The sequence below is a fragment of the Salvia splendens genome, chromosome 17, assembly GCF_004379255.2.
Source record: "Salvia splendens isolate huo1 chromosome 17, SspV2, whole genome shotgun sequence".
Taxonomy (NCBI): domain Eukaryota; kingdom Viridiplantae; phylum Streptophyta; class Magnoliopsida; order Lamiales; family Lamiaceae; genus Salvia; species Salvia splendens.
In genome coordinates this window covers 5,400,087-5,413,626 of record NC_056048.1, presented here as the reverse complement: position 1 = coordinate 5,413,626, position 13,540 = coordinate 5,400,087, and the positions used below count along the sequence as shown (strand labels likewise).

At 35.8% G+C, this 13,540-nt stretch overlaps 1 pseudogene; it reads left to right on the top strand.

Moving 5' to 3' along the window:
• The first annotated feature begins 8,476 nt into the window (after positions 1 to 8,476).
• Positions 8,477 to 13,540, top strand: LOC121775015 (annotated as a pseudogene).

Genomic DNA, 13,540 nt, shown 5'->3' with positions numbered 1-13,540 from the left:
TTGTGTGCATTCATCTTGGTGATAATTAAAATTGTGATTTACTAATGAATTTGAATCTTTTACAAGAAAATAATAAATGTACACATCCGTTTAGAATTCTTTTACTACAATTGATTGCATATTAATTAGAGGAAACAAGTTTCCATCATTACGGTGCAATTGTACACAAACCGGCGGCAGCAATACAAAATCAATTGATTCAAATTCTTTTTTATTACTAATAGATTATAACGAGATGGTCAAACAATTTGTAACTCATTTGTTATTAATTTAATTTATAACAATTAATATTGTATTAAATTCACTAAGAATACGAAAAGCTACCGGTTTTCTATAAATTTGACTTGTACAAGGATGATTTACTATAACGGAAATACGAAATTTGATTCGACTTTGTTCTACAAAATAATTGAGTTCTACCAAGCAAAGAAGCTTGAAGAATTGATGGAAATTCATTCTTGGTAGGGGCAACTTCAACAATACTTCAACTCATTGTTGAGATTGAATTAGCTCCAACCTTTCTGCAAAAGGTATCATATTTCATTTTTTTTTTGCTATTTTTGTACAATATCTATGTTTATTATGTTGAACTATAGCACTAATGTTGGGTATGTTTTTTTTCTAATTGAGTTTTTTTTCTAATGTTGCAAATTTCATTTACTCTATTGCTTCTTTGTTTGTTGAATAGAGAAAGGGAGAGAAGTACCTGATTGAGCTAGCCGACGAGTAAAACTTGGGTAGGAAGATGTTTGTTGTCCAGAAAAAAAAGTCACATAAATATTTGGGGAAAAAGATGAGAATGGAAGCTTTTTTTGCTAGGTTATATCGGCTAATAAAGTTATCAAATGTTAAACCCTAAAAATTTACATGAAAAATATTTGTGCATCAAATAATAAATCAATTGATGATATACTTTGCATTATACAAAGTAATAAAACATCTAATAATAAGTTAATTGAATGTATCATGCAAAATATTGTCAAATGATTTAAATATTTACATGAAAAATATTTGTGCATCAAATAATAAATCAATTGATGATATACATTTCAAAATTAATCTTATCACATTTTAAATATTCAGATCCTAAGAGGACTCACCTCACCTCACCTCACCTCACCTCACCTCACCTCATCTCATCACATCCCATCCTTTATATTTTGTACTAATAGTATTAGTAAATAAGGAGTATAAAATTAATTAAAATACATATTCAAAATGTAATCAAATAAAATATATATAATTAAATAAATATATAAGAAAAATTTTCCTAAAATCTGCCAAACTTACAATTTTCTATGTAATCATTCAATTCCAAAATTTAACAGATTGAGAGTATAATTAATGTTTTTAAATTTATGACGGTTTTAATTAGTTTGTAATGTCAGTTTACGTGTGTGTGTTTATATACAAAGTATATTATTCAACATTCAATAATTTTCATTATAAGTTTTTAATTGTTTTTTTCATTTATTGGTAATAGTGTTTCATTATTGAATTATATATATTTTTAATTATTATTGTTGATGTGTGTTTGCAGTTTTGTTTTTGTAGTATTAGATATGTAAAAGATTTTCATTACTAATATTTATGGATTAATTATAATAAATGATATTTCATTTAATATTTGTGCTACATAATTATTTGGAATTATATAAATTTTGGATGAAAATATAATGTGCCGTGCATAGCACGGGTAAGATACTAGTGGTATTATAATAAAGAGGATTGTCATATTAATACATCCATTCTTAACACTAAATAATAAGCAAAATATGTTTTGCATTATATTAAAATTGAAAAATTCAACCAAACAATTTTGTTTTAAACAAGATTCAATCTTAGCTTATCCCATAACTTATCCACGCCACCTTCACCATGAATGAGAATTTTATTCAATTAAACAATGAGCTCACCCCTCTTGCCACAAAATTCAAATAATTATCAAGCCCACAGCAAGATGGATCCAACTGCTGGCCTTTTCATATCCCATTTTCTCTCTCTTTCTCTCCTGAAAATATATCCATAAGCAACCCACAATTCTTAACCCAACAACCTTTGCCTAGCACCAAGTGGAAAGCCCACCTCTCCAAAGCTACTGAAATTCATCCCACTCAGCCTCTGAATTCAACCCACCAGAAGAAAATGATGGGGCTCTTTAAAAATTGATTTAGTGGTTCGAAAGTAAAAACAAAATAAACCATACTCAGGGCCTGTTCAAGAAACATGATATGAGTAGAAATGGGGTTATTTCTTGGACTTATTGGTTGTTCAAGGTGGAAGGTTGAATTAGCTGAAGCCCGCAGATAACTAGACGGCCCGTACTGTTCATATGGGAAATATGCCAAAATCAATTCTTTCGAAGGAGGTGGTAATTGATTTATGCATAGAAATTCGGATCCAGAAATGGAGGGGAGCTTACCATTTTGCCCTCTGAAATTTGGATAATCAGCCTTGCTAGCAGGTTCGTTAATCCATATTCTCCCATCAACGGCGTTGAATTTATGCTTGGGTGTCCTTGCGAATTGGTTTCAGTGGTGAAAATCCTTCAATTTGCAGTATTATTGTTCTGTAGTGAAAGCCTTCGACGGAGCCAATGAGGAGGATGACGGAGGTGGGGAGGCGGTCGGAGGCGAGGCCGGCGAAGATGCCGAATGCTTTTCCGACGTCTTTGGCGACGGAGAGGCTGTTGAGCTGGAGCTGGAACTAAGTGAGTCCCATGAGCGTTTTGAGGGCATCGACAGTGACGAGGGTAGAATAGGAATTACACGTTTTTAAATAAAAAAAATGCAAAAATACACCGCCTATATCCGCAGCCATTTCTGTAATCTTGAACACACGAATACTTTTCGAATACAATGGTGGAACAGTAGTCAATTAGGATCAGATTAGATTTGGGCATATATGATTTCGCCTAACTTGAACATGCCCTCAATCTATTGGGCTTACAATCTGGACCTTGAAAAACTTCGGATAATAGAGAAAAGAAAATTATTTGTTTTTTTTTGGTGAAAGAAGGCGGGCCATCGTCGCCTGATTAGAAAGATAAATTAGAAATACGAAGCCTATCGTGGGAATTCTAATATGAACTCCTTTAGGAAAATTATAAGTGTACTGACGTAGAAAACCCAAAGCAAAATGAATGTTTCCTTCCAAATAAAATGAATAAAAAAACTAATGATAATGATAATGATAATGATAATGATAATGATAATGATAGGCTGACCTAGCTAAAAAGTAAAATACTATATTTAGGGGGTGCTTGGTAGCATAGATGAAGGCCTTATATCAATGTTAGTCATGGTTATTCTGGTGTTTGGTAGGCATATTGATACATTTACATGGCCCGTATTAACTTGAAGGCCCGCTCAGGCCCGACGAAAACCGTCCAATTTTCCAGTTAAGTTATCCGGTGGGAGGGGCTACGACAGCTTATCTGGCTCGCTAAACACACCACGATTGAAGGGTAAATTCCAATTTTACCCTTGCCATTTTGCTCCTCAAACGCATCTATCTCTCTCTTCTGTTCCAGCGACGGTTGAAGAGGAATTTGATCTCCCGGATTAGCGTGGTGGTGAAACTTTGCAGCCTACACGCGGCATAGCCAGATCTCGCCGGTTATCGGCGGATGGTGGAGAGGAGCAAGTCGTTGCCGGAGAAATTGGAGAGGGTTAGCGAGTTGACTCAGAACTGGATGAATTGGGGGCGATGGCTCGATGAAGGTCACCGCCGCCAAGATGCGGCGGATGGAGTTTTCCATGAATTCGATTTTCGAAGTGATGCAATTTGCAAATAACATAATCGATTTTTACACGCAGTTGAATGTGTTTGTGCGTGTGGCAGTGGCAGTTAAATTGCTAGGCATAATTAAATATGCTAATTAATAAAATAAGATTTACAATAAATTAATTAGGTCTATGTTTATAATTATTTAAGCTTATTTTGTGAAGGAGCTAAATTATAACCATAATTTACTAAAATATGAAGGACACAAGAGTCATTTTATACACTATCTTGGATTCTATCTTTTGTACCAAACACAAAATTATTTATCATTAAATGTTTTATCTAGAATTTTATCCTAACTAGTGTCACACCCTGCGATGCACGGTCCAATTCATTTTCTTCTCCTTGTACTAATTTGAAACATGGGTCATTTTTAAAATGAGAAACAATATGATTATAAGTTCTAAAGTCACAAATGTATACTCATACAATTAAATAAGTTTCGAAACTAAAATTTGAACACAAAACACACGTGGCACGGACGCCATCCGCCGCTGCGCTCGCGCCGCTGGCACGGCGCTGCTCGATGTATCGAGCACGTCCGTGCCAGCGGACGCACACGTGGCGCGCTCCCATTCGTCAACGGCATAGCCGTTGTGTTTAAACATTTTTTATTATTATTTTTAAAAAAATCGGTATTTAATTATAAATAATGCTAAAAAATAAAAAAAAATATTTTCCAAATCCCAAAAATATGGCCGTTTTTTCCGTTTTTTCTGAATTTTTTTTATTTTTTTCCCAAAATCATCTATAAATACACACATTCATCACTCATTTATCACATCAATTCATCGCTCATTCATCTCTCATTCATAATTCTTATACAAACTATCAACACATACAAGAAGACCTAATCAACCACATGTGGGCGAAATTCGGCAACGAGTAGTGGTTTTTTTAATTTTTAGGATTTTAATTATGTAATTTTTAATTTTTAGGATTTTAATTATGTAATGTTTAATTTTATTTGTCATTTGTAATATTTATTGTGGTTTTTAAATGAATTTTAATATTATGGAAATGTTATTGTTTAATTGAATTTTAAATTAATTGTGCTCGTCCTTGCGGAAGAGCACAGTTGTGGGTGTTGTGCTCTTGCCAGAGAGCAGGCATGAATAGTACCGCTCGGGCCCACAACCGTGCCGCTGGCAAGAGCACGGTTGTGGATGCTCTAAGAATGCTTTCGATATGTACTACATGATCAACAACAAACAAATATTGATTACAATTTAATTTTTAATGAAAGAAAAATGGAGACATTATTAATGTACATGTCAGGGCATGATTGACTTAGTCATCTTCCAAAAACTCTTCAACAACGTCGATATTCCAACTCAGAGCCCATCTTCAACATTTGATAAATTCAGAAAACAAAGTCCAAGCCCAAATTAGAAAAACCACAAATTACACAGATAAACTATAAATTGGGTGTCCTAGATTTAGTTTAATAGCTATCCAAATTTCAAAAAATTAAGCAATGTTTACATGACATAAGGCAAATAATATAAATAAATATGTGGAGTATGAAATAACAATTTAATCTTTTACAAAATAATGACGAATGTAGTAAATTCATAAACAATACTACTATAAAACACTAACATTGTTTATGATAATAAACCCTAAAATTAAATAAAACTATACACATTAATTATAGTTAATAAAATAAATACACATTTATACGCCTCATACCAATACATTGGATAAGATATTCAGTAAAAAACAATTACTTCTATTTATTTAATTTATGCAATTTTAATATAATATTGATATTTAAAAGTAATTTGCCTCTCATAACTTCTAGCTTCTTATTTATCCAAAATAGGTCATTTATTTATATAAGCCAATTAATTTTAATATCCAAACTGATTTATCATAAAAGGAATCCCAAAACTCTATGATGGCTATTACTCAAAATCTAAATTAATATAGAAAATTATAGAAATCTAAAATCCCAAAATGGCTACCCCTACAATAATTTCTTAGGCAACTCTTCCATCATCGATAAACTCCATCTTTTGCAATTTTAGGCAACTCTTCCATCATCGATAAACTCCATCTTTTGCAATTTTAGGCAACTCTTCCATGGACCGTAAATACACTGTTAGAATCCTGTTAGTGTTAAGAAACAAACATATAAAAAGCACCTCACCTTCATTAGCACCCTTTTTGTGCTGCATGTAGTTGGCAGCTTCTTCAACTAAATTGAGAATTGTCATGGAAAACTGACGGATATGCTTTGGGTTTATGATGCGTTGTACGTTTTTATTCCCCTAACTTTACATGATTTATATAGTTTGATGCTTGCAAAAGTATGTTTTATGGTGTAGGAATGAAGCCCGGATGGTAAAAAAGTTGTGCAAAAATTCGCCAAACTGCCCAGAAAGCTCTCAAAGGGAGGCACCCGGTCGCGTGTATTTTTATGCCTGCTAATTCCACCCGGCCGGGTGCAATTTTTATTACACTCGGAGTCCAGAGGCATGCCGCCCGACCGGGTGAGTTGTGCGCTAAAAATTCACCCGGTCGGGTGAAATTCGCGAAGCATAGAGAGTCCAGAGGCATGCCACCCGACCGGGTGATATTTTCAGTTGCAAATACCCACCCGGCCGGGTGGATCAATTTAAACGGCATTTTGGCAGTTTTCTCTCGGTAGTTTGAGGAATAAAAGTAGGAAAAAGAGCACGGTTTTGGGGGGATGTTTTTTGGAGATGAAATTGGATAGAAAAGAAGGGAGAAGAGAAAGAAGAAGGGAGGAGGATCCGGCATCCAATCTTCATCATCTCGGAGACGGACTACCGCCGGCTATCGGAGAACAACATTAGTCTTACGGTTTTTCTTCTTTAGCATGTGTGGCTAGTTTTTCTTCATTGCTCCTAACACTAGTAGGATGAATTGATTGTATATATTCTATATTTAATCATTCGCTTTGGTTTTCATCTATGGTTCGGATTTTATCTATGCTATGTTTTGATGCATCAAATGTAGTATGTTAATTGCCTCTTTCCAACGTCTCTTTAACTTGGAAATTGGATGAAAACTTAGATGAAAAACTTGTTAATTTTATCTTGTTCAGAGATAAATGTACAAGTGAATATTGATATAAAAAAGTCTTCAAAGTTGAATTAATACTTACTATGCATCCGTTGGAGTTTAGTTTGATGAGAAGATGTTTATGTGTTAAGTGTTTAGCTAACCTAATATTTGTTGGCTTTGAGAAGTTAGTCTAGTATTTACTGCGCTTTCGCGGGAATAATAGTCTAATGAGTAGGTATTTTTAGCTATGTGTTCAGCTAGCATTAGTACTATAATTCTTTAAGGATGTTCAATACTTTTAGAGTGTAAAATTGATCATCGTTCTCAATAGCTTTTGAATTTGAATATAGAATCAATACGATAGTGATTCATCCGAATGTTGTTGGGAGCAATGTTCTTTATCTCTTGAGTTTCTCCATTTTCGTACTTTAGTTCTTTAATTTAGCTTATTAATCTTGTCAATTCTTGTTAAATAATCAAACGCCTCCATGTGGTTCGACGCTCGAAGTACTACATTCGACGCTGTATTCTTGCAGTATCGTTGTAATATTAGAGTTATTTTTATTAAACTTGTGTGATCTTACACTTGATATTTGAACTCGAAAATTACACATCAGTTTACTACTTCTGCAGACTACCACCAAACATATGCACAAACACACTCTGAGTTGAGCAAAGCATAATCCATAAAAAGCAGATAAAATGCTAGACTAATAAATTGGGTTAACATAAAGTATTAAAATCGAGGAACAAAAATTAAACAACGAACGAATTATACCATGGTGATGGTGGATAGCTCTCAAACATCAGGCATTGTGATTTGTGAGTGCCGAGGATTCAAGAGAAAAGAATTTTACAGGGACGAGTATTGTTCGTTTAAACGTATAATAATTGTGAGAATTAATGTGCCAACCACAATTTTCTAATTATTAGTCGTGCTGCTGTTTTTTTTAACCTTTGGGGTGATTTGCACATAAAAGCCATAATTATTATTTATAAAAATATAATGACAATTCAAATACTCCTAATTAAATGATATAGCTAGATATCAATATTCTAAGCGTTTTTTTTTTAAAAAACGGCCGGCTAATCTAACTATATAATAATGTCATTAAAGCCAATTAATTAATAATTGATTAAGAAAATGAAACTAATACAATTATCCTAATGATGCTTTGGAAACGCAATAATATATATAAATATATTATGACTGTAACTGCCTAAATTTAACACCTTTTATATTTATCTAAACCTTGATTATGACATATTTTATAAATAATCAATTTCAGCCCATAACTTATAAATATTTCAAAATAAAGCTAAAATTCACCTTTTATATATGCATGGATATATATTCTTATCTTAAAGCCCATCTTATTTATTTATCTTGTGTTATCTCAACATGTCTATCAAACACCCCCTTAATCGAGAATGTTAAACTATTAAGGGTTACTTTTTGGGACCAAACTAAGTACTCTATAGGCTAAATACTAAAAAAAAATTTATTCATATTTATATTTATGATAACAATATGGAGAATTTACAGATAGAGAGAAATAAAAAATGATTATTTGAAAAGTCAAAAATAAAAAAAAGCCGAAACAAGTATACCTATAAAGTAACTTCTCTCCTCCATTTCTCCACTCACCTACGCTTCTGGTTTATCGGAGGCGTAGATCCCTCTCTTTCACTCCCAATCCACGCGCACACACCTACCAGACACAGAGAGAGAAGATGTATACAGAGAGAAAGGTGCGGTGTGGAGCAGAAGAGCTTTTCTGCTTCGTTTATTCTGGAAAAAAAGCCCGTGGTAACGTTCTCTACTTTTGCCCTAAATTTAGCTGCTTGATTTTGATCATTTCAGCTGCGAATTTGCGTTTAATTAATATGTATAGGTCGGTGGTTTGTAATTGCTTGTTATTTTGGTGGTATTGTACTAGTAATTTGATTAGGGTTTCCTATCAAGATATCAGGGGTGAATTATGTGAATGTCTCGTTCCCACGCTGCGCCGTTTACCCCCTTGTTAATGCTAATTTGCTTTCGTAATGTTTGATGTTGCCTGTTGATAGCTGTTATGTCGTGAATAATGTTGAAAACGGAAGTTCCATGTTGGTTTATGCTTTACTAAAATATGTATTTGGAAATGGACAAGTTTGAGACATTTGGCATGGTTTCAACACAAATCATGTATGGATTAGATCCTTTTTTTGAGTACCCATAGTATGGAGTTTTGTTTTGGTAGTATCTTGCAGTTTTGGTTTAATAATGAATCCTAACTAACAAGTCTGATAAAGTTATTTTTTTTGTTTTTCTGATTTCTCTGCAATTTATGTTACAGATACTCCATAGGGTAGGTTTGTCATGGCAGCTGCTGCAGCTGGTATAAGATATGCACCTGAGGACCCCGGTCTACCAAAACCATGGATGGGTCTGGTTGATGACAAGACTGGATATGTTTACTATTGGAATCCAGAGACCAATATAACCCAATATGAAAAACCTGTTGCCCCTGGTCACACAAGCTATGCGCCAGCTCATAAATCTTTGATTTCATCAGTTCAGAAGTCCCCCCAAGGACATTATAATGCGAATGATAATGACGACAGATATTCCAAAGCTAGCAATGGATTGACAAAGGCTGTTATACCAGTATCTTATCAGGTAGCCCAAGTGGTGTTCTTATAGATATATGCAGTCTTGTTTATTCATGTGTATGGATTTGTTAAAACTTTGACTGGTCCTTTTATCTGTGTTTATTGGCATCTTAGCTATTTCGGTGATGAACAAACTAAGTTGTTAGTTGCTAGATGTACTCAATTGGTATTTTTTCACTACTTTGTACAGGCCACCAGAAGCAGACCTGATTATTCACACAGTGATGTAGAGGTGAAAGCCAGTGTTGGATATGGACCTCTTGCTCCCACTGGTGCAGAAAGTATTGTGTCCGCTGAAGCCTATCGCCGGCGTCATGAAATATCTGTGACAGTAAGTTTCTATTTCATTTGTGCAGCCATGCTATTCTTTGTCTGCATCAGTTATTTTCTCCAAATTCTTTAGAAGAAATAACATCATGCAGTTTACTTTTTTGTCTGTTTGCTAAAGTTAAGCATTCAATTTTGAGGACTAAAAGGAAGAATTGAAAAATTTGTAGAAAAGGAGTTTACAGTGATTAAGTCTGTGTCGTGTTAAAGTAAAAATTGAATGAGATATCTGAATCAAAATAAAAATTTGTACTCTAGTCTTTGATATTTCAAAATATTGTCAAAACATTTATGTCCCTGTTGTGGTATATTCAGTATTAATTGTTTTTTACCTGTTTTTTATTCCTTTGTTTGCTGTGTATGTGTGTCTGATCTTTTAGTTTCTATACTAATCCTTTGTTGATTCTAACTGGTTTCATTCTCTTCAAAATTTGTCTAGGGAGACAATGTCCCTCCACCATTCACCTCGTTTGAAGCCACTGGATTTGCTTCAGAGATTCTTAGGGAGGTATGCAATTAAATTTAGTGTGTTGAATATAAAAGTGTTAAAGATCACCGCAAGTCTAAAGTTTGAGTGAGTTAACTTTCTGCAACATTGAATTACTACTGGAGGCTCATTGTGGAGATTAAGAACCTTTTTTTCCGTCTCTGCTTTTGTCTCAGGTGCGATATTTGCTCCAGGAGGAGCCAAATGTCGTACGCTGTGCGCCCCTGGGCTTGCATGTATTTGGAGCACCCTTATTGATGGACCAATCTATGTGGGGCTTTCTGAATCATCCAAGCTTGGCTGGGACTTCTATTGGTCGCAAATCTGTCTGCCCCTTGGTCTGATTAAGAGAAGAGGTGTCCTAATTTACTTGCTTCTGCAAGCAGGCCTGACTCTTGGGCGGGATGATGCTTCTTATTTCCATGGCCACTTGCTTAATTTGAAAAGAAACCAATCTGAATCACCACATATGCTTATGAGGCTGCTGGTATTTTGTTTCATTTTACAGGTGCAGCATGCTGGTTTTTCTGCTCCTACTCCAATACAGGCACAGTCATGGCCTATTGCTGTAAAAGGTCTTGATATTGTAGCAATCGCCAAGACAGGATCCGGGAAGACCTTGGGTTACCTGGTTCCTGGATTTATTCATCTGAAACAATGGCGTAATAACCCAAAATTAGGTCCAACAGTTTTGGTGTTGTCACCAACAAGAGAGTTGGCTACTCAGATTCAAGATGAAGCCGTCAAGTTTGGAAGGTCGTCTAGGATATCTTGCACGGTATGGTTTTAGCAGGGCCTCTCTTATAGCAATCTCCATAGCCTATCAGCTCTTTTCTGGTTAACCTTGGAGTGAGAATAGATTAATCTAATTGTGTTTATGAATAACTTTTCCTTCTTTTAAAACCAATCTGATTTAGTCTGTTAGTATGTGGTGTTGGCTTTAAATGGACACCATTTAGTGGTTTTGTTTCTGTGTTTCATTTCTTTTATGTCTCCCTTATCATCTTTCTGATTTCAATTTTGATCTGTCTGCTGAAGTGTTTATATGGAGGTGCACCTAAGGGTCCGCAATTGAAAGACATAGACAGAGGTGTTGATGTGGTGGTGGCTACTCCTGGTCGATTGAATGACATTCTGGAGATGAGAAGGATAAGCCTCCATCAGGTCTCATATTTGGTTTTAGATGAGGCGGACAGGATGCTGGACATGGGTTTTGAACCTCAGATAAGAAAGATAGTGAAGGAGGTCCCTACTCGTAGACAAACCTTGATGTACACAGCAACTTGGCCAAAGGAGGTGTGCAGAATTGCTGCTGAGTTGCTAGTTAACCCTGTTCAGGTCAATATTGGAAATGTTAATGAGCTCGTTGCCAACAAGGCAATAACGCAGGTACGTATAACATTGATCTCCTGGTTTTTCTTTTAATACTGTCTCATTATCTCATGTGAAGACAGGAAATGCTTGTCAGCACCTGGCTGTTTTGACATTTATTAATGTAGAGCTTTATATTTTTCACAGTATGTTGAAGTTTTGTCGCCAATGGACAAATGCAGGCGCCTGGAACAGATATTGAGATCTCAAGAACCTGGTTCTAAGATAATAATTTTCTGTTCTACAAAGAAAATGTGTGACCAGCTGGCAGGTAATCTGACCCGGCAATTTGGAGCAGCTGCTATTCAATGGCGATAAATCTCAGGGTGAGAGGGATTACGTGTTGAATCAGTTTCGAAATGGAAGATCCCCGGTGCTTGTGGCCACTGATGTAGCTTCCCGTGGTCTGGATATTAAGGATATAAGGTTGGTGTTTGAATTGACTTTATAATTTATGGAACATGTGTGGTTCACCTTGGTTTGGATTAGTTATGCCTTGAGATGTTAATCAAATACTGTTTTCAGGAGGGCTTTTTTGTGATCTAGCCATTGTCCTCTGTCTGTCAATCTTACAGAAATTAATCCAGCTATGATATGATTACTAGAAATTAGGCATGTCATACTGTTATCTGCAGCAGCTCTTGTTCTCTACAACTGCCCTCTGTGTGTTGTATAACCATCTATGCATCTTGGCTATTGCCAATATTTTATGGGAACAAAGCAACAATTTCTTTTGCAATAATATACATTTTAGTTTTACATATGTATTTTTTTTTGGTAATAATTTTACATGTATTTTGGCTGTTGTGATTGGTCTCATATGTTTATGTTGTCTGTCTCAGGGTGGTTTTAAACTACGACTTCCCTATAGGCGTCGAGGCCTATGTTCACAGAATTGGAAGAACTGGCCGGGCTGGTGCCACTGGCGTGGCATATACTTTCTTTTGTGAGCAGGATGCAAAGCATGCTTCAGAGCTTATCAAACTCTTGGAAGGTGCTAGTCAGCATGTGCCCAGCGAACTCCGTGACATGGCTTCACGTGGTGGTGGAATGGGGAGAGCAAGACGTCAGTGGGGATCAGGCCCTGGAGGGCGTGATGGAGGAGGTCGTGGTGGTGGTGGATGTTTCGGTTCTTCTCAAACTGGACAGGATGGCGGAAGAGGTGTTTGGGGAATGCCATCATCCACAGATAGGGCTGGTGGTCGCGATAGGTATATGATATTTCCTTAGCTATATACCATATGGGTCGTGTTTTTTCCCTTTGCTTTTATTTCTGGAGTCCTAAGATGGTATTTCTATACTTTCAGACATGTCTCTGGGTTCTCTAACGGATACAAGACAAACGGCACTGGAAGCTTCCACGAGAACGGGGTTACTGCTCCAAAGAATAGAGGTAGAAGTCGCAGTTGTAGCAGAAGCCCCAGAAAGATTTCACGATGGGGGAAAGGCCTCGAAGCCGTAGTCGTAGCATGGAGAGATTTCCATCCAAGAGCACAAGGCTCTTCTTATGGAAACAAGGATTATAGAAATTGAGTCATGAGAAATCACATTCATCTCCTAACGTTAACAGCACTCTACCCGTTGAGTAAACTCCAATTATCAAGAGCAAGAGGACGACGATAAGAAGGCATGGTACCCCGAGGTTAGAGGCTCCTTATAATGTCCGAATTCAAGGATCGATGTCGACAAGGTGCAGCTTTCATTCATGCCTTGAGATTACCTTTGGTGGTTGTGTTGGCCCTTGAAATATGTCAAGTAAAGAGAACAATGTAGGGTGGCCAATTTTGCCATAGAGTTTGTGTTGTGTACTGATATGTGTTAAACAGTTAATATTTTTGGACTGCAATTCTAATGCAATGGATACGAATATTGGATAGCTTA